Source organism: Dromiciops gliroides, chromosome 1, assembly GCF_019393635.1.
Source record: "Dromiciops gliroides isolate mDroGli1 chromosome 1, mDroGli1.pri, whole genome shotgun sequence".
Lineage (NCBI taxonomy): Eukaryota > Metazoa > Chordata > Mammalia > Microbiotheria > Microbiotheriidae > Dromiciops > Dromiciops gliroides.
The window spans coordinates 214118194-214140751 of record NC_057861.1 but is presented as its reverse complement, the minus strand read 5'-3'; the positions used below and the strand labels follow the sequence as shown (position 1 = coordinate 214140751).

Here is a 22558-nt window from a genome sequence, read left to right as displayed (position 1 = left end):
AAGTGTTACTGCACTTGATAGACTCTCCACTAGATTTTTTTTTCACTCTAGAGAATAACAGAAATGGACAAACAAGAGTGTGTTAAGTTTATTGTATTGAGCCACTTGACCTAGAGCAAAGAAAGTATTAAACAGGCAAGTGTATTTTTTTTGTGTTGTTCTCAGAACAAATAAAAACACTAAATTATAAGAAAAGCAGCTTGCTTACACAGTGATTTTGTCATATTCTGTTGTTTTCATCTTTCCCCATGTCTTTGTCTGACTGAGGGATAGTTTGGGATATATTAACCTGTGAGAACCAGATACATGATCCTAGGTTATAGCATGTCATCATTACTCACAGGTCCTATATGAGGTATTCTGTACCCAAAAATAACAAAACAAACCCAGAAATTTGGGGAAATCTAGGGAGGGCATAAAATTTTCCAACTACCTCTTGGAATGGGGGAAAGGGGAGGGACATGCCACTAACCATACCCAACCCAGTGAAAAAACTGCAAAGCAGACAGTACTAGCATAATTGTGCTGCTGCACTTTTACTTTTTTTCCCTGGCCCATAGATTCACATTAGTTTCTTGAACACTAAAGGAGATGAATGAAACCAAGGTCAATAGGTATGGTGTTTGTACACCAGCACAATTCTAATAGTTCTAATGACTATATCCTGTGAGTGAGATTTTCCCCATCCCTTAGTTATAAGAGATTTACCATAATTATAAGTGATTTGATTAAGATAATAATCAATATATTAACTAAAAAATTGTGATTTATTCTATTTAATATAGATTACATAAGGTCAAAAGGTTAAGTCTTTTCTCATATTTCCTAATTTTCCAATGTCAAGCATTAGGTAATATCACAAGATCTAGTAGTCAGCAATGCTCTATTTTAATAATCACGAGTGACATACTTTTCTATAAAGAGTTCATGCTGCTGACCAGTGGCCTAACAATGACCCAGCCTATTGTCATCATAATGCTGACATTTATGGTCATTTAGGTAGTTCCTCATATTTTCTAAGAATATGTTTTAATTTTAGAAGCACAACTAATGGTATAATACTGTACAAGTATAAATTTTGGAAGGGTATATAAACCCATGGATTTTGTAATTCTGGGTCTTTCAGGTCCAATGCCTGGATGACCGGATTTATTGGGAGAATAAAACTCTCTCAATAAACCTATTGGCTTTGTTGGGGGACTAACCCTCTCTCAATAAACCTGTTTGCTTCAGCCTGGAAACTTTGTTGTTTTTGTTCTTCCGTCAGACTTAAAAATTTTCCCGACAATCCGATGTAAATATTTTCCACTTTCAACCCAGACACAGGCAGGAAATCATGATCATAGAAGAGAAATGCCAGATTTCAATATTTTAGAATTATAATACTTTGGGGGTAATGATGAGACTCATGATGCTACTTTCACCACTTAAATGGGTCTGAAAATATTACTCTTTCATAGAATTACTCGCACAGACATGATTCAGTCAACTTAAATGTTTACTTAAATGTAAAAGTTTTTTATTATTCAGCACACAGAGGTGTGGCTGGGAGAAGAAGTCTAAACTTCAATTCTTGGGGAGGAACAGATTCATGGCATGTTCCTCAATCAGTCAGCATATAACAGTATGACTGGGAAAACAAGTCTAAACTTCAACTCCCCCAACAAAGGAGAAGGTGATAGTTTTATGGGGGGGGGGGGCGGACTTAGGACTGAAAAGTTACAGCAGTTTGGAAAATGGAGAGTGGGATACATGAATAATAAAAATCCCACATTCCTAACTTGAGATTATTGTTATTACCTGGTCCTAATCACATAGTAAACATGACTGGCTCCCAACTAAGCTCATGCTATAAATTTCAAGGTACCCAGCTTTCTGGGTGTCCATGACATGTCTGCTTTATTATCTATTTGACTAACCACTACCTGGTTAATTAACTACTTTGTCTTTCCAAGGAAAGAGTAATCTCTAACTAACCCCAGCAAGCTGATCAACTGTATTATTTCTCCATGGTCAGAGTGTCCCCCTCAGGGTCAGAGTCTCCCTAACCAGTCCCAGGCCTACTAGGCTGCTACTACAGTTATCTCCTTTTAGGTAACTGAGTAAGAGTGGAGGTGAAGAGGATAATAATTTGTGGTTGTTAAGGCTAAAATTCTAGCTAAACTGTCTAAAATATCTAATGAGTGGTCGCCAATAAATTATAAGCTTTAGCAAGAGTTAGACTTTTAAGCATTTATTAAGGAGAATAAGAATTTGGTAAAGAGAGAGAAAAAGGCCTAGATTCCTATCTATTAAAGGGAGAGCACATTTTTAGCTCCCTTCTCCGCCAGAGTCCAGAGGAAAGAGAGTGAGACCGAGCACCAGTCTCTTCCTTCCTCCTCCCACTAGTCCGCGTCACTTCCTGAAGCCTGGTCTTGCCCTCAAAGACCTTTGCTTCATGGGCAGAACTCTTCTACAGTAAGTATCCAGCAGGTGGCGTCATTCCAATCGTTACAGTCCCCCCTGTTGTTCCTCAAGAAACAAAATGTTTCCTTGACGGAACAGTAAAAACAATATAATAACTATTGCTAACTAATAATATGTGAACAACAATATAGAAAAGGAAGAGAGGAAAGTTTTGTCCAGAGGGGCGATTTTTTTTTTTTTTGTCCTCATGAACCGACGCTTTGACATTGGTCTTGCAAAGGGAGGGCCTCTGCAGAGAATACATGTTACAGATGTTGTATATTATAACAGAAAGAGAAAAAAAAAAAACAAATCAAAACTGTTCATTTAAAGTCTCTGAAAGTCTTTTCTCAGATGTCCTCTAGGTGTAGTCGTGGAATGGAAGTCTTTTCAGGGGTTGAGGTATGGATGCTGGTAATCAGCCAGGAAATTTCCTACAAAATTGAGCTTAACACAACTTTAAAATAGCTTTGTCAATAATAAAATCAAACAATGAAAGTTCTCAAAAACATGTCTAAGGGAATACAGAATCTTAGTTGTTACACATGAAACATATAATAAAACAAAAATTGAAACATTCTTTAAAATTATAATATTACTGTAGTCCCCCCCCCTTATGGAGGGTAATTGAGAAGACAATTGCTGCAATATTAATTATTAAAAATAATTTTTATCTGTTTCATCACTTTTTGCATCATCTGCCTAATTATCCTCATGCCATTATGAGAAATTTTAAAATCTAATATAATTAGTAACAGATGTCAAGGCCAAATTCAACACTGTTATTTATCATGACACCTGAGATAATTATGGGGGTTACCATAAAAGAACAGAGAAATGATGGGATATGAGCATTCCCACACTTGAGCAATATGTACTGCCCATACAGTATGCCAGGCTTAAAATAGGTGGATGGAATATACGTCCATGCCACCGAACATATTGGAGGAAACTGAGTCAGACTTAATCAGATGCATGGGATTGAGATGGTCCATGGCATCAGGCATATAGGAGGGAGCATAGAAGCCAGGTGTAGAAGTGAGATGGGTGGGATCAATACTTCCAGCCATCTGTACAATATTGTGGGGAAAAATAAAATAAAATATTAAACCAAGAGAATCCAACCTCAACATTTGTCAAAAGCCGTTCCCTTGGCCATACCTTGACTTCATGCATGTCTCCCCTCATGTGACAGTTCAGTGTCTGCTCTTGCATGTATTCCTCTTGTGATTGGATGGCATCTTGGCCAACTGGCATCTGATAACTCAGAATAAAGGCAATTAATGTCTTAAATGATAAGTTCCCATAATCCAAGTCTCATATGGATTTAAAAATTGAGGATAATAAATGATTGCAAAAAATGTGAATACATCTTGACTCAGAATATAATATATAATTATGCAACAATTTCAAATAATACCTTTTTTTTTACTTAGCATACAATTACTTTTTTGAAAAATCTGAACATATTTAAATACAAGTTAAAGCACAACACAATCTCAAAGACAACTTTTACAAATGTTCCCCTCTTTTTTTTTTTTTTTTGGAATATGCTTATCAAAAATAATACTTCTAGAATCAATTTACACTTGCCATGGCAAACAATTTGCTAGGGAAATGCTTTAAAGAGTTTGATCAAATAATCAGTTGAGAAAAAATAACAAAAACAAACAACTCAGAATATGGGAGCACAATACTCCTAGAATTAACATTGTATTATGAAATCAAAACGATCTTGCAATGTTTCAAAATTAGAGAGATGAATAAATAGAAAAAAATACACACGGAACAATAAAAGACAATGAAATTCAAACTAGGGAAATCTAAATGAATATGAACTTAATATTAATAAGAGTATTATAAAATATAAACTTGATCATATGACTATAAAAAGCTTTACAAATATTCTCCTTGTTTTAGAAACTAAGTATAAGTCACAATCTCAAAAGCATGAAAATCTCTATGAAAATAAACCCATTACCATTAATTTCAAAATGTAGATGTAATAGCATAGAAATCCTATGTAACCTCTGAACTGATACAATTACTCTGAGTGAATTCAGAACACTTTTGATTCCGATATCTAAAATCCCCAATACTCATATCAATACCTTGCTGCTTACTTCTACATTTCTGTACAATATATATCCTTCCATGCCAAAAGAAGCATTGTCTTGAACTATGTTGATGATTGTCATTCTTATTCAGCTTAAGTTTTTCTTCTTTAACCCCTCTATATTGTCTGTCAGTCTTTTCACCATACAAATGCTTCATAAGATTACTAATGAAAGACAAAAGCAGGTTAGCAAAATTATCAACAAAACGAGCATATCTGGAATTTAAAGGGTTTTCTAAGGTTGTCTCAGAAGCACAGCCAGGCTGGGGAAGGGCTGAGCCTGAAGCTGCAAATGTAGTTAGAGAAAGTTGAGCATGCGCATCAGTTCTCTGGACTTCCCAGGCAGGGGAAGCAATGGGCTTGGCCATAGGAGGAGTAGAGGGTGGGGTCTGGAGAGGAGGGGAGGGACCAGCACAATTTGAATCAGACTTGATTTTGAACTCAGGCCTGGATTCCTCTTCCCCCACTTTGCCTCCAGGTGCTAGGGGATTAAAAGCTTCCAGAGGGTGGGTCATTGCCTCCAGGCATGCAAAATTAAAGCAACAATTACTGTTAGAACTGGGAAAAGCTGCGGGAATCTCTTCAGGTTTCTCTGAAAAAGCATGGTTGGGAGAGGGAGAGATATTTCCTTGTGTGAGTAAGTTGCTGGCTTTTTTAACAAAAATAAAAAGAAAAATAGAAAATCCACAAAAACAAAGCATTAACATGATCTTATCTCCCATTTGTCTGGTTAAACAGACTAAAATCAAAAATAGGGTAATTAGGGAGTTTAAAAGGTCCATTCGAAAAAATTCAAAGGAAAACACAGCCAGTACACCAGTACTTAGCAGTTAAAGGGAGAGGGAGGGGAAATTTCTTACCCAACCAGAAGATCAGAAGAAGACTGAGGTTTAGCTTTCCTCTTCGTGGTCAGCCATCTGTTAAGGCTAAAATTCTAGCTAAACTGTCTAAAATATCTAATGAGTGGTCGCCAATAAATTATAAGCTTTAGCAAGAGTTAGACTTTTAAGCATTTATTAAGGAGAATAAGAATTTGGTAAAGAGAGAGAAAAAGGCCTAGATTCCTATCTATTAAAGGGAGAGCACATTTTTAGCTCCCTTCTCCGCCAGAGTCCAGAGGAAAGAGAGTGAGACCGAGCGCCAGTCTCTTCCTTCCTCCTCCCACTAGTCCGCGTCACTTCCTGAAGCCTGGTCTTGCCCTCAAAGACCTTTGCTTCATGGGCAGAAGTCTTCTACAGTAAGTATCCAGCAGGTGGCGTCATTCCAATCGTTACATGGTACTAGAATAAACATAGATATTCGGGGCAGCTAGGTGGCACAGTGGATAGAGCACCAGTCCTGGATTCAGGAGAACCTGAGTTCAAATCCAGGCCCAGACACTTAACACTTACTAGCTGTGTGACCCTGGGCAAGTCACTTAACCCCAATTGCCACAACAACAACAACAACAACAACAACAACAACAACAACAAAATTTAGATATTCAAGTCAAGGACTAGGGTCGAGTTTGAGGTGGAAAGAATATGTCAGGTATATAATTCATTTTACTCATTGAGAAATTAATGGAAATAGTGAGGATCTAAAAAGAGTGAGAGTCAAGTTATATGAATTTCAAAGGAAGAGATAGTAACAGATGGAGGATCCGGCAGTGACATTGTTGAGTAATGAATGTCCCAATTCTTTCTCCTGACACAGTTTATATTTATGGAAGGAGAGGCCAGAATTGTAAAAGCCACAAGTACTGAATTACTTCTTGAGAAAATCTAATTTATATGAGTAGTAGAAGATTCAATTAAATTCAACAAGAGTTTATCATACACCACCTATATGAAAACTGTAAGAGTCACAACACCAACAAAAATGTATGCAATCCTTGCCATTCAGTCTTTCCACTTCAGACTTGGCTTTAATTCTTGACTCTCATACTAAAATTGTTAACTCTTTGAATATCCTATTAAATAATTACATAAAGGTGCTTACACTGTGCTGGGGGATGCAACATGCAAATAGATCAGTAATTAGAAGTTAATTTGATAAAACATCATTTGAGGAGGGAGAAAACACTAACAATTGATAGGATCATGAAAAGTGTCCAGTAGGAGGTGGCATCTCACCTGAGACTGAAGTTATATTCAAGGATTAGGAAAGGGCACACTCTGCAAAGGCATAGAAGTAGGATATAGGAGATTGAGTTTAGAAAACAGTAAGTAGGGCTGGTTTGTTTGGAAATATCTATGGCATCATCTCTGCTGATGTTTCTTAAATCTACCTATCCTGCCCTAAACTCTCTGCTGACCTCCATTCTCTCATCTCCAACTGCCTTTCAGAAATCTTGAACTGGATATCTAGTAGACATCTTAAAAACAACATGTCCAAAACTGAACTCATTTTTTCCCCTGAACATTCTCCCACTCCAAACTTCCCTGTTATTGCCAAGGACAAACCATCTTCCCTACACTTCAGGCCTGCAACCTAGGTATCATCATTGCCTCTACTATCTTTCATTCCCCATATCTAATTTCTTGTTGAGGCCTGTCATTTTCAACTTTTCAATATCTCTCCTCCTTTTTCAATATATTTTCTCCTCTGACACAGCTACCAATCACTGTAAACTCCCTTACCTCGTGCTTGGAGTATTGCAGTAGACTGCTGATGGGTCTTCCTATCTCAACTCTCTTTCCACTTTGATTCACCCTTTGTTCAGGTGCCAAAGTGATTTTCCTGAAGTGCAGGTCTGACTATGTAATACTACTAAATAAACCCCACTGCTCCCTATCATCTTATGGTTGAATACAAAATCCTTTTTTAGCATTCAAAGCCCTTCATAACCTAGTATCCCCAAACCCCTTCCTTTCAAGGCTTCTTTCACCATATACGCACCACATATTCTTTTACTCCCAGACAGTATTCTTCTTTTTTTTTTCAGGGCAATGAAGGTTAAGTGACTTTGCCAGGCTCATACAGCTAGTAAGTGTCAAATGTCCAAGGCTGGACCTGAACTCAGGTCCTCCTGAATCCAGGGATGGTACTCTAACCACTGCACCACCCAGATGCCCCTATCCTTCTTGTTATTCAATGAACAAGACACTTCATCCCTTAATTCCAGGCATTTTCTCTGATTGAACCCTGTGCCTAGAATGTATACCTTCCTCACCTCTACATACTGTTTTTTCTGACTTCCTTGAACTCCCAACTAAAATCACCTAGTCTCAAGAAATCTTTTATAACCTTTCCTAATTTGTATATTTCCTCCTGTAAGGAATTAATTGTTATTTGAGTTTTTTTATGACACCATCTTTTGGCTAGAATTTGAAAGAAAAACCTTGGTGTGCATTGGCCTGGGGCTCCACAAACTGCATGGTGCTCCACCCACTGATTGTAGCCATTGCCATGGTGCTGGCCCCTCATGTCATCACCACTTGCTAATGCCTACATGGGCCTGGCTAAATAATAATGATTGGAAGCCTAGTGAGGCCAGTCATGTGACTGCCAGAGCGGCCAGACAATTGGTTGAGGGCTGTGTGGGGTTTTGGGGAAAGGGGAGAAGTCATTATTCTAGCTGGAAGCTGGAAGGCGACAGGAGTGGGACTGTGTATTCTCATCTGATTCCTGGTTGGTGGTATTTTTTCAGGTTGTATAATTTCCCTTTTTCCATTTTATTTCCTTTCCCTTGATCCTACTGATCCTGTTTGTGTGTGTGTGTGTGTGTTTTTAAAGTTCATTCTTGTTAAAATAAATCTTGTTCTGTTTTGAGGGAGACTGCCGGTCCCCTTCCGTGCCCCAATATTGCGGCAAGCCGCTTAGCTAACACTCCCCAATTAAAAATTGGTCCCCACACTCCTGAAATTATTTCCTGTTTATAGTCTTATCTGGCTTGTTTGTACATATTTGTTTGTAGTTTCCCCCATTAGACTGTGAGCTCTTTGAGGTCTTTTTTTTTTACCCTCTTTTTTTTAAAAGAAATGCCTGTAGCTTAGCAAAATGCTTGGTACATAGTAGTCACTTTACAAATGTTTGTTGCATCACACTGAAATGTGAAGAGGAGTAATGTAAAATAAGGTTGGAAGCTTAGGCTGAACAGCTTTAAATGCCAAGAAAAGATTTGGAAGAAAGGAATCTGAGAGAAAGAAATCAAGGATAAAGGACAGTTTGTTAATAATGGAAAGGAGAAGATCAAGCATGTGACATGGTGGATAGAGCACTGGGTCTGGAGTCAGGAGAAGCTGAGTTCAAATTTGGCCTTTGACACTAACTATGTGACTCTGGGCAAGTCATTGACCGCCAAATGTCTCCAAAACAAAACAAAAATAATGAAAGGGATTTGAAGGATGGGTACAAAGGTCTCAGTAGAAGAGTATGACAAAGTTGGTTTGGGACAAGGGTTAAAATAAGGAGGAGGAAAATGTCTTGACCATGCAGACATCTGTGTATTTTTCCCCCTGAATCACAGAGATTAGAATATCAAATAGTAGAGATTGTCTTGCCATGCAGTAAAAGAAAACCAAATATGAAGAATCACATACACTATAATGTTCCCAAATTCACAATTAAAATGGTATGACATGCTCTTCCTCCTTCTTCCTCTCCGGGCTCCCCTTTGCTCACGTTGCGGTCACCTCTGCCACAAGCTCGGGATCCATGCCAACCCCCTTTACCATGGAGGATTACCATAAGCCGGACCAACAGAAACTGCAGGCGCTGAAGGACACCGCCAACCGGCTGCGCATCAACTCCATCCAAGCCACCACTACGGCCGGCTCGGGCCACCCCACATCATGCTGCAGTGCGGCAGAGATCATGGCGGTCCTCTTCTTCCACACCATGAAGTACAAGCCCCAGGACCCCAGGGACCCCAGCAATGACCGCTTTGTGCTCTCCAAGGGTCATGCAGCTCCCATCCTCTATGCAGTCTAGGATGAGGCTGGCTTCCTGCCAGAGGCTGAGCTGTTGAACTTGCGGAAGATCAGCTCCATTCTAGATGGCCACCCGGTCCCTAAACAAGCCTTCACAGATGTGGCTACTGGCTCCCTGGGCCAGGGGCTCGGAGCAGCTTGTGGAATGGCCTACACAGGCAAATACTTCGACAAAGCCAGCTACCGTGTTTATTGTTTGCTGGGCGATGGGGAGATATCAGAAGGCTCCGTGTGGGAGGCCATGGCCTTCGCAGGATACTACAAGTTGGACAACCTGGTTGCCATTCTCGACATTAACCGGCTGGGCCAGAGCGACCCTGCCCCGCTGCAGCACCAAGTGGAAGTGTACCAGAAGCGATGTGAAGCCTTTGGGTGGAATGCAATCGTGGTGGATGGACACAGTGTGGAGGAACTCTGCAAGGCCTTCGACCAGGGCAAGCACAAGCCACTGGCTGTCATTGCAAAGACATATAAGGGCAGAGGAATCTCAGGTGTGGAAGATAAGGAATCTTGGCATGGGAAGCCCTTCCCTAAAAACATGGCGGAACAGGTCATTGAGGAAATCTATGGCCAAATCCAAAGCAAGAAGAAGATTCTAGCCACCCTCCCCAAAGAGGATGCCCCAGCGGTGAACATCACCAACATCCGGATGCCCTCTCCCCCAAATTACAAACTTGGAGACAAGATGGCCACCCGCAAAGCCTATGGCATGGCCCTGGCCAAACTGGGGCATGCCAGTGACCGTGTGATTGTCCTGGATGGGGACACCAAGAATTCGACCTTTTCAGAACTCTTCAAGAAGGAACATCCCAATTGCTTCATTGAGTGTTTCATTGCAGAACAGAACATGGTAAGCATTGCTGTGGGCTGTGCCACACGGGACCGGACCGTGCCTTTCTGCAGCACCTTTGCTGCCTTCTTCACCAGGGCCTTCGACCAGATCCGGATGGCGGCCATCTCTGAGAGCAACATCAACCTGTGCGGCTCGCATTGTGGAGTGTCCATTGGTGAAGATGGGCCTTCTCAGATGGCCCTGGAAGATCTTGCCATGTTCCGGAGCATTCCCAATGGAACAGTCTTTTACCCAAATGATGCTGTGGCTACTGAGAAAGCAGTAGAGTTAGCTGCCAACACGAAGGGCATCTGTTTCATAAGGACCAGCCGCCCAGAAAACACCATCATTTATAACAACAATGAAAACTTCCAGGTTGGCCAGGCTAAGGTGGTCCTGAAGAGCAAGGATGACCAGGTGACTGTGATTGGAGCTGGGGTGACCCTCCATGAATCTTTGGCAGCTGCTGAGCAGCTGAAGAAAGAAAAGATCAATATCCGAGTGCTTGATCCCTTTACCATCAAGCCCTTGGATAAGAAGCTCATTCTTGACAGTGCCCGTGCAACCCATGGTCGCATCCTGACTGTGGAAGACCATTACTATGAAGGTGGCATAGGAGAGGCTGTGGCTTCTGCCGTAGTGGGTGAACCTGGCATCACTGTCAGCCGCTTGGCAGTTGCCAATGTCCCCAGAAGCGGGAAGCCAGCAGAGCTGCTGAAGATGTTTGGCATCGACAAGGACGCCATTGTTCAGGCTGTCAAGGCGGCCTTGTCTAAAGCCTAAGATGCCTGCTGACGCTTCTAGACCAAAACGAGGGGGTAGGGAAGAGAGAGAAACATTCCTGTAACTTTGAATACATTAAGTACCTTTTTGTTTCTACTGAGGATCAGTTGAAAATAAAAAATATATTTAAAAAAATGGTATGACATAATCCTAGCTCATAGTATTTTCCAAATAGAGATACATCAATAACCTGCCATGGATAATAGTAGAGTCATGACTTGTGATGATTAGGAGAGACCTTAGGTTGAGGAGACATCTGTTAGTGTGCCTTTCAAGTGTATGTCCCTTCATTGATATTCCCAGTAATACATTCAATAGTGGCATAGCTTTGTCTTTTGCAAGTCTCTTTAACTTTTGGAAATAAGCAAAATTCGTTTAAGGAAAAATGTGCAAATGCAATATGAAGCCAAGTTAGATATAACCATTTTTTATTAAAAATGAGGTGTGGAGATAAAATGATATTTTTTAGTGTATCTCATAAAGTTTTGAAGACAATTCCAAAATAGTACTATCACAGATATTTTGAAGAGAAACACTGGGATATGTCTCCCAAGGGCACTACTTCAAAGGAAACCACACTCATTTAGACATATTGGTTCTGTTGTATTGTTGTAAAAAAATCTCTTTCATTGCTCTAGAGTTGTACCTTATATGTAGTAGTTTTCTCCTGCTAGTCTTAGCTCACATAGGAATAATACTTTTCACAAACAGAAGGGAAATGCCCTTTGAAATAAAAGCTACAACATGTCACACAGACAGCCAAAAATACAATCTTAAAATGTCACAGAAGGTTAAAGTTTCATAATGCAGATGCATTTTCATTTTTAGCTGGTGTCCCTAGCAAAGATATTTAATGTAAAATTCAAGGTAAAGCCAATGCATCATAAACTCCATAAATGTCATTTTTAAGATGCTGCAAAGGATTTGGTCTTTGAATCTTTGCACAGACCTTTTTGCATGATTATAGATAGATATTACCCTTAAAAGAATGATTCTGCAACAAGACCAATGTTCTTCAACTAAGCTTAACCAACATTGTTGAACTTTTCTCTGCTCCTTGCAAATCAGGAAGTGGGCTGGAATAAATTATTCACATTGTCTATGTCAACCCTTAGTTTTGGAGATAAGGATTTCTTTGCTTCCAGCACATTAATGCAACAGTTGATGGGATAAGTCGGCCTATCTGCACCCCAGGCTGAATGGATATTGAAGGGGCATAGCCTGCTATGAGGTTGAGGTCTTTGGGGCAGAGCCAATGGGTGCATGACTGTACAAAATGTAAAGGACACATACATCAGAATTCCATTTATTTCAACTCATAAAAAGCACTATATAGGTTCTAATTGTTTTACAAATTTATCCCCTCCTTCAAAGAACATAATGTAACATGGGATGATATAATTTGTTTCATTTAGTCTTCAACTATTGATCAATCTATAAACATTTATTGAGTTCCTACTATGTTCTAGATACTGTACTTGGTGTTGGACAGAGCTTTTTTTAATTATAGAAAGGTCTGTAACTCCCAGGGTGCCTTGCACCTGAAAACATTAGGCTACAGTCTAGTTGGAAGAAAATAGTCATGGAAAGAGAGCAGGCAAGAAAGGTCAGGAGAGGAGTGAGGCAACAGCAACAAAGGAAAACCAGCTAGTCATACACTTGAAAGTCACAGTAACTTCCTCATGAGATGGAAGTATATATAGATGGTGTGAGATGAAAAGGTAGTAGCTCAATGAAAATAGAACACTGTGATTTTCACTGGAAAGAAAAATGTCAGCCACATAGAGCAAAGAGAGAGGAGAGGGATTCAGCAAGTATCAGTTGGCCATGAGGTACCAACTCAACCTAGTGTGACATTAAAATAAATAAATTTACAGATTGATAGCTTTCCTCAGTCATTAAGTAATTTAACAAGGATTTTTTTTTTCATTGCTTATGATGTTTTATGCATTTTGCTATATGGTGGGGATAAAAGAAGATCTAAAAACATTCAAATCATTCTCTTCCCTCAAGGCATTTACAACCTAATAGGAAAGACAGAAAACATGAAAGTTATTTTCCTAAATGAAAATTATTAGTTACATGCAAAGTATATACAGAATTGATAGTAGGTAATCTCTTTGTTGCCATAAGTTTGAAGTGATTAAATTCTTGGTCTACTATGGAAAAGTTAAGTAGGCAGAATAAAAGACAATGTTACCTTTTCTCTGGAGATGTGAGAGATGTTGTGTATGGGTAGAGAGACATGCTTTAATTATTTGCTATTTCCCTTCCTATTTGTTTTTTATTAAATATCTCCTAGCTTTTGAATTTGTGCATCTTTATCATGATCCAGGAAAGGGAGGTATGGTAAGGGCTTGGTTTCAGTTTCAAACAGATTATGAACCACAGAAGTAGAAAGGAGTATTAGTGATGTGGGGAAGTGGCATGAGTGTGGGAGTTGAGAGTATAGTAAGATGAGAGATAAGACAAATCAAGAAATAAAAATAAACTATGCTGCACATTAGAATAAATACATTAGGAAGGTCAAATGAAAAGAGGAGGGAAAGGGCAAAATGGGAAGTCAGGGTGCAATGTATTTGGCTTACTTGCATTTCTTGAATACTCTCTACAGTGGATCACTTGTGTCCTTCTATGATCAGCCTGATCAGGTATGATTAGATTTGAGGAATTGATCTGATTTTTCTTTCATGACCTTTTTCTTCATTCTAGGCTTTGCTCAAGAGTTACCTCCTCTATGGAATCATCATTACTATTCCAACAGTAATGGATATTGTTATTTTTCTTCTTAAAGATACTGTTTTATTAATAGCTAATGTCTTTATCTTTCATTATAACAGTAATATTTAACTTTTACATAGTACTTATTATGTGGTAAAGCCTTTAAAATTGTTTTCATTTGATAGTCATAACAACCTTGGGAGGTAGATGATATTATTACCCTTATTTTACAGATGAAGAAAATGAGACAAACAGAGGTTAAGTGATTTGCTCAGGGTCATACTGTCACTAAATGTCTGAGGTCAATTTTTAACTCAGGTCCTCCTAACTCCAAGCTGTGGCTATATCTACGGTCTAACTGCTTTTAGTATTATCTTTATATGTGTGCATGTTGTATATTCTCCATTACATACATGCACATGACAGTAGAATATAAACTCCTTGAGAGCTCAGACTACCTTGTTTTCTCTCTTTTTATTCCTAGGGCCTAGAGTATAGTTTATACTTAATAAACATTTTTGAATGAGAAATGCATAATGACAAAAACAGCTATGAACCAGTATGTTTTAAGTAAATTTATGTTTTATTCTTTATAACAAGCTTCTATGTACATTTGAAAATTAGTAATACATATTTGTAAGAGGCTGTCCCTCTAAGAAATGAGTAGTTTGCTGAAAGAGTAGGAAAAAGACATTTTTGGGTAAAAGAGAAAAATAAATCAACTAGGAATAATATAAATTAATACCCCTTTCATGGATAAACATTTTGGTACCCCAAAGGGACAGAAACATAACTTCTATTTCACACAAAATCCATATGTTAAGAAACCATTTTCAGACAGAAGGTGAGCAATTTGATTGCCCAAAGTGACAGCAAAGAAACTCTTCCATGTATAAAAAGGATTAAATCACCTTTTAAAGGATGTATAGTTACATCCTCCTAAAGATGTGAAGTATATTAATAGTTTAGGCAGGAAATGAAATTTTACATACTAAAAACTAAAATTTACATGTGCTTTATTGATAAAAAGTTTTTCAGAGATGAACTATTTAGAGGACCAGTTTGAGGATGGAAAAATAGCTATAGGACAGGGCTTTGTGGTCCATCAATTCATTTGTATGAAACTGCTTTTCAGGTTAAAGAGGTCAAAACTCGCAAAGTTTTAATACTATCTTATGATTAAATAAGGTGGTTGGTTTTTTTCCCCTTTATTCTCAAAGAGGACCATGACATTGGGATGATGTCATGACTTGAAGTGAATTGGATTTAAGTGAAGGAGGGCTGTCAAAGGTCACCAACCTCACTCTCTCTTACAGAGCCATCTGGTTTTCAGTGGCAAGATATAGATCAGGACAAGTGGAGATGGCCCTGGATGTTTAACCCAGCAATTGTGGTCAAGTGACTTGCACAGGGCCACACAGCGGGTAAGTATCTGAGGTGAGATTTGAACTCAGGTTCTCCCAACTTCAGGGCCAGTGTCTTATCCACTGTGCCACCAAGGTGCCCTGCTTAAATAAGGACTGTGGTTTTAAAACTATAAGAAAAGGAGAGTTCATGAGGTTTTTTTGTTTTGTTTTGTTTTTTTAACCTTATAAGGGAAAGGTGACTCACACCAGCAGAAAGCATGAAGAACTTGAATGGAATGATCAAGGAGTGATAGGAGTGAACTCCATGGGAGGTGGAAAATTCAGTACTGAGGGGGTTGTGTGAAGAAATCAACAATAGGAGAATAAGCCATCTGCCAAGAATGCTTCTTCCCTAATTGGCTGGAGAAAGGTGATTCTCATTAGAAGACAACTGAATTTCCCTTTAGCACCATCTATAGTCTGAGAAAGGTGAAGCTTTTCAGAGATGCTCTTTGTTCTCTGTGATCCTTGTGGTTAGAGAGGAAAAATGGAGAAAATGGAATAGAGGCTTTGTAGCTGATTTGCTGTTGGATTTCCTGGCTGACAGGTAATTAAACTGTGAAGAATGAGTAAGAATGAGACAAAGGTGAGTGAACAGCTTTTTGGGGCTTTTCTCCATTGCCCTGAAAAAGACAGCTAACTGAGATTTACAGTTTTCTGGGTAAAAAGTGTTAAAACAATATATACAAATGCAATACAATATATAGTTAGTATACAATTGTTTATAACAGCATCTAATTAGTATAATATTTTTGAAGTGCATATTTGTGAGTTAAAAGAGCTTGTTTATGCTACAAGGATTTGCCAGGAGGAGACAGAAGATCAGAAGAGGAACAATTATCAGCAAACGGCCTTTATGTGGGGGGTTCCTGAATATACTAATAACATCAAAGACTGATGTCCGTAAGTGTGAGGTATCCCAAACAAAAGGATTTTCCACATTCATTTATCTCCATGCCAAGTTTATGAAAGTATGTGCTCACTATGCCCTACAAATACAGAGTTCATTGGTGAAAAAGTATGATCCAGGTTTATGTGAAGACTGATATAGTAGTAATCACAGCATTTGTTTATCTTGAGTGGATGTTATTTTATTTTTAATTGCTTTTGTCTTATTCTTTTGTAAATTATCATGATAAGTTTTGATGATAATATAATTGTCTTTTCTTTTTTTTATTGAGACCCACTAGCAAGTACTCAGGAGTTAGAGTAGTGAGTAAGGGAAATGTATGTTTTACAAAAGGACTGCCCCTAGGATCTTGAAATAATTTGAGTATAATGACATGATAGTGATTGTTCTCTAACTCTGTGAGGACATATTGGAATTGGTGAATGAGCTGAAAAGGAGTTGAATGGCCTTTGCCTTTGATAGGGCTTGACAGGTGTGGGGGCCAATTTTTTTTTTTTTTTTTTGGTGAGGCAATTGGGGTTAAGTGACTTGCCCAGGGTCACACTCACACAGCTAGTAAGTGTTAAGTGTCTGAGGCCAGATTTGAATTCAGGTCCTCCTGATTCCAGGGCTGGTGCTCTATCCACTGTACCACCTAGCTGCCCCAGGGGCCAAATTTAATATAGTGACAGTTAATTGAGTGGCTTACCATAATATTGGGGTCCTGGAAATAATGAGGGACCTCTAGGTCCAAAGCTCCCTTCCCTCTGAACTGCCTTTTTAGATATTTCTCCCAGGCCAATAAGAAAGGAACCTAACAGACTCTTTTCCACAAACGAATCAGGTTTTATTAATGGGAAATAAAATAAACAGCAAAGGTGAAATTAATAAAATCAAAGACAAGGGAATAGGGAAAAAGAAATACGGATAATTCCCCTAACTCTAATCTAAGTCTATACAATCCCCAAACTCATTTCCAGTTCAGCTAATTCCAAAGAGCAGGGCTCATATGTTAACTCACCACCTGAGGTCCATAGCTTCAATGCAAAACAGCTTTGCAGTCAGGGCCAGCAGGACAAAACTGTTAAAAAAGAACCTCTTTCTGCCCATTCCTGCAGTTCACACCACCAGAAGGAAAGTGACTCTGGAAAGAGACTGAACTCCACTCAGTGAGCATTTATTCTCCCTCCCCTAAAAGGGGAGGTCCTTCAAACTGCCTGTGGAGAGTGGTTTCTCCTTCTGACATCAGCAGCAAAAGTCACTCAGGACAGGTCAGGTGTGGCCCATCCCAATCAGTCTGCTAAATTCCATTATTTTTACCACACAGGGAAGGATGACATCACAGGTATACCACAAACCCATTATTTTTGAATGAAATATATTTTGCATTCCATCTATCAAGATTATGGTTTTTATGGATTTGTAAGTTAATTCTTTCAAAACTTAGAATAATTATATTGTTCCATTTCTACTCCAAGGTCTTCAATGACTCTTACTTGCCTAAATTATATAATATAAATCCTTTAATCTGTTACTTAAGGCCTTTCAGAGGTGTTTTCCAACCCATATGTCTGTCCTTTAATTTTGCTACTTCTCTTACTATTATCTACATTCCAGCCAAATTTAACCACCTTCCAACTGTTTTATCATACTTTTATCTTCTGGTCTCAATGTCATCTCAGTCCTATATACCTGGGATCTATTACCTTCCCTTCCATCTCCATCAATTCCAATCACTTCTTTCTTTCAGTGACCAACTCAGAAACTTGCTCTTTTATGTGGCCTCCCACTCCATAAGGTAAAAGTGATAACTCTTTCCTCAAGTTTCTTATAGTACTTTGCCCAAAACTTTTTGTCCTCATTTTACTCTACATGGTGATATAGTTATTTTTGTATTTTCTCTTCTTGCTTCTTCCCCCATTTCCTGGTATTTTAAGATCCTTAAGAGTAGTACTTGAATAATGTCTATCTTTCTATTTCCTGCACCTATGCAGTGGTGGAAATCAGCCCACTATATCTGAATTTCCATAACCCTAATTAGCATATGAGGGGATTAAATGATGAAGGGTTTTAACATTTGGAATGATGTGGCAATGCTAAAGTACTTCAGTGGCAGAAGCTGGGCTTTTTTTGAAAAGGACTAGCCACCAAGGTATGAAGAACCACTCTATTTATGGGTTTTAAAGGATGAGATAATACAAGCTCTCACTGTTTTCCTCTACTCTCCAGAATTCATCACCATCCCCAGCAATCATGACAGATGCTTACACATGACACTGTACATATGTGCTACCTAGGCAAGCCTGAAATTTGCCCCCTCATTCCCTTTTCTGCTTATTTGTTCCCCTGAGCATAAGTGACTAAACAGCAATCACAATATATAGCGAGGAAATCACCAAGTTTGAGAGGTCTGGCATTCCTGAATCCTTTAGTCAGAGATAGAAGTAGGTGGAAGATTGTGCAAATATACCTTCCAAATAGAAGACAACCACAAAGGGATGATTCTAAATCTTGGCCTTGCTGTCTAGAAGCCTTGGACCTTGAGGAAATTATTAGGATAGTGAAGGGCTAAGATGACATATCTATTCAGCAGTCCCACTAAGTGTTCCTTGTTTGAATATTTTCATTATCAATCACCTGGAAATGGTAATGTCATGCTTTATATCTTGGTTAATGCAAGCTGATGAGCCTTTTATGTTATAATCATTTACTTTCTCTGAAAAAAAAAAATTTGTCCTTCCTATATAGGACATACATTGTACCTTGAGAATATTTCTACTCAGTTTTTAGAGAGACCTGAGACATGTCTGAACTCTGACAGGGACGTAAAGAACCAGAGATAATAAGAAAGGGCCTTACCCCTTTTGTGAAGCCAGACTTTATCAGAAGAGAACATAGGTCTCCATGTATGAAACCAGAGATGGGGTCCCTTAGTGGGAGAGACAATATTCATTCCTCTGGGTCCAGCAATGTTCCAATGTTGACAACTATTAGAGAGCTTTATACATTTTCCTTTTTAGGAAAGATCACTGATTATACTAAAGTATGGATCTTCCAGTGCTGAATGTATTCTAGTCTCCTCTCCCTCTCCGTGTTCCTGTCCTTTCTCTCCCTCCCTCCCTCTCTCTCCCTCTCTTTCATTTGTCTTGTAAATTCATCATTAGATAGAGAAATGGGCTGGAAAGAAAAGCAAGAGCAATAACAGATGGATGGTCCATTAGTAACCATGGTCTGTGGAATGTTGAAAGACCTAACAACAGCAAAAAATTCAAGGTCTTTAATCCAGGATTATCTATGGAGGATTTATTGGAGGATGTGGATAATCATCAAAAAGATTGAAAAGATATGGAAAGGTTGTCTTCTGCACAATTGGGCAAAGTGCTCTCATTGCCATGGAATTGATTTGTTATTGATGGAGTGTCCACTAGGTATAGACTCCTCCCCCAAATAGAAGCAAGTCTTTTTGGGGGGGCGGGGCAATGAGTGTTAAGTGACTTGCCCAGGGTTACACAGTTAGTAAGTGTAAAGTGTCTGAGGCCAGTTTTGAACTCAGGTACTCCTGAATCCAGGGCCAGTGCTCTATCTACTGTCCCACCTAGCTGCCCCCGACTGCAAGACTTTAAAAAATTTAATTTGTTCCAAATGGGTCTTATCATTGCTTTTTCTTATCCCATGAAGATGAAGTAATATGTAAGGTCTGAGGTTTCATAAGTTCATAGATTTAGAATTGAAATGGACCTTAAAACCCCTTTAACCGGGCATCTAAAGGAGATACCATATGATAGTCTAGTCAAGTGAAACCACCATCATCTCCACCACTACCTCCCCTCATTTCCCAAAGAAGATTGCCCAGGATTCTGAACCCAAGAACCTTGGAAATAGTCATCATTCCTCTCTAATCTCATTAAGGGGACAGCTAGGTGGTAAAGTGTATTGAGCACTGGGCCTGGAATCAGAAAGGCCAGACTTCAAATTTGACCTCAGACACTTGCTACATGTGTGATCCTGAGAAACACACTTAATCCCTGCCTAAAATGGAGAAAGAAATGACAAATCACTCCAGTATCTTTGCCAAGAAAATTCTAAGGACAGTTGGTCTATGGGATCACAAAGAGTCAGACATGACTGAATTACTGAACAACATCACCCCTGCTAAGACCACCATCCCTGCTTCCAGCTCAATCCCCAAACCCATTGAAGTGAGAAATTACCATGAAGAAAGGGCTCACTCTCTTCACCACCACTATCAACAGCAACAACAAGTATAATCAACAGGGATGTAGCCTAAGAGCTAAAAGCCCTGAGAGGAGCAAATCTCCCTGGTCCAAAACCCATACCACCAACCCTACTACTAATCCCAGTCCCTGCAGCCATCATTTTAGAGATCAGTTCCTATGGTGATGTGACCTAGTATTTCTTCCATGGGTTGCACGACTCTGCCTCCTTAGCAGTCACAGCTATTACAGACTACCAAAGGCTTCGATATAGTCAAGTGGTTCAATAGCAGAATTAAAAATAACTTTAGCAGTGGAAATTAAAGAAGAGGCATCATGATCTGTGTTACTGTTGTACCCTAAGAACCATAGGACCACTGCCTCCTAATTGCAGCTCAGAACACTTATATGTGTTTCAAATATGAGTTTTTGGGAACAGGGGGGTGTCTTTTGCTATTTGCATCACTAGCACATAATAGGATCCTTTGTTCAAAGTAAGCACTTAATAAATTGTTTTTCTTTAAACATTCATTCGTCTAGTCCAAGCTCTACTTATTTTACAGATAAGTAATCTGATACCTACAGAGGTTAAGTGCTTTACTTGAGGCCAGGCAGGTATTAAGTAAAAGAGTTGGGATTTGAACCTAAGTCCTCTAGCTCTTTCTACTCTGCCCCACCAGGAAAAGGTTTTTACTAGTCGAAGAACTAGGGCTGGTTTTATGGTGGGAGTGGCATTTGCAGTCTATTTTAAAGGATGGGGAGGAATTGAATGGATTCAGAGGAGGGATAGCATCCCAGACAAGATCAAATTTATATGGTGGGAGAACACAGGAGTGTACAAGGAGCAGAAGTTTGGTTGGAGCATAGGGGAGTAATATGCAACAAGATTAAAAAGGGAAGACGATTGATGATGTTGAATGACAGACAAAATAATTTCAATGTTATTAAGATAAGAGGTACAAGAGGGAAAATGGGTGAAGTTTCTACTGAGAGAAATAGAGATGTAGAGATAGAAAATTGAGGGAATCTAGAATGGATGATGAAAATATTTTTAGCAAAGTATCAGCTTAAAGTCATTGGATATGAGCATGGCATGTGAGATAAGTCTATAAATATAATACTGTGCTTTATGCTGTTTGGGGGTATAATCACAACAAAATGTAAAATTCCATAAATATTCATGGAACATTTAATCTTGGCAAATAATTCAACAAAATCACAGACTGAGGTTATTCTAATGGGAATAACTGGACATTTTTTTTACTTCACTTAGTACCTTTAGGATCAATGTAATTATTCTAATGGGAACAATTGGTCATTTAAAAATTTAGCTAATACCTTTGGCACCAATGGAGAGAATGCCTATATCAGTATAATTACAAATCCATTGTAGGACTGTAATAGTGGCTTTGAAAGTCAAGATTTCATTAGATACTATCATATAAATATGAACTTTAATCATCATCATCCATTATCATCATCATTATCCTTGACATATGTATTATTTATATAATATGTATATTATTTATGTTACATATAGAGAGAAAAGATTTATAGATGCATCCTCTGTAATGTATTGTATATATACACTCACAACAATGTTGTTAAGTGTCGGGTTATTTAAAGTTGCAGTGCTAAATGATGTGATAGTTTATAAAGAGTAACCATATTTCAGATGAACCAGAGGTAAATCGTCTGGAAAAGTGGTTAAACTAACAAAACAACAGCAGTAAAGAAAAGAAAAATGTCTTTAACCACACATGCAGTTTTATTATTTGTCTCTCTGTAAATGTAAACTTTTAGGTATAGGAAACATGTCCCATCTGCCCTGCTGTCTGTTGTCCTTTGCTGCCCCTAAGAGAGCTCAATAAACATTGGTGCACTAGGCATTGGATAAATTATGGATATTTATATATTGAACAAATAGAAATGACTAAATGAGCTCTGCTCAGTACATTTTTTGTCCTGAAATGGATGCTCATTTAGGTCCCTTATAACAGGTCCTCTTATATGATTTAGCAGAATGGTTTCTAGATAGTTTAGCAACTATTACACAGGACTTATAAAGCAATGTATATAGAAAGCATTTTGCCTGAGATGCAACTCAGCAAGTATGCTACATGAGCTATCCCTGAAGGATTGATTTTAAGGCCTTGTTATATTTAAACACCTGTGTAAAATGATCTTGGTTTACAGTTCAAGGATGCTCATTTACATTTTAATGTGGAAGGTACCATTT

At 38.7% G+C, this 22558-nt stretch overlaps 1 pseudogene; it reads left to right on the top strand.

Moving 5' to 3' along the window:
- The first annotated feature begins 9182 nt into the window (after nt 1-9182).
- Nucleotides 9183-11216, top strand: LOC122736228 (annotated as a pseudogene).
- The last annotated feature ends 11342 nt before the right edge of the window (nt 11217-22558 follow it).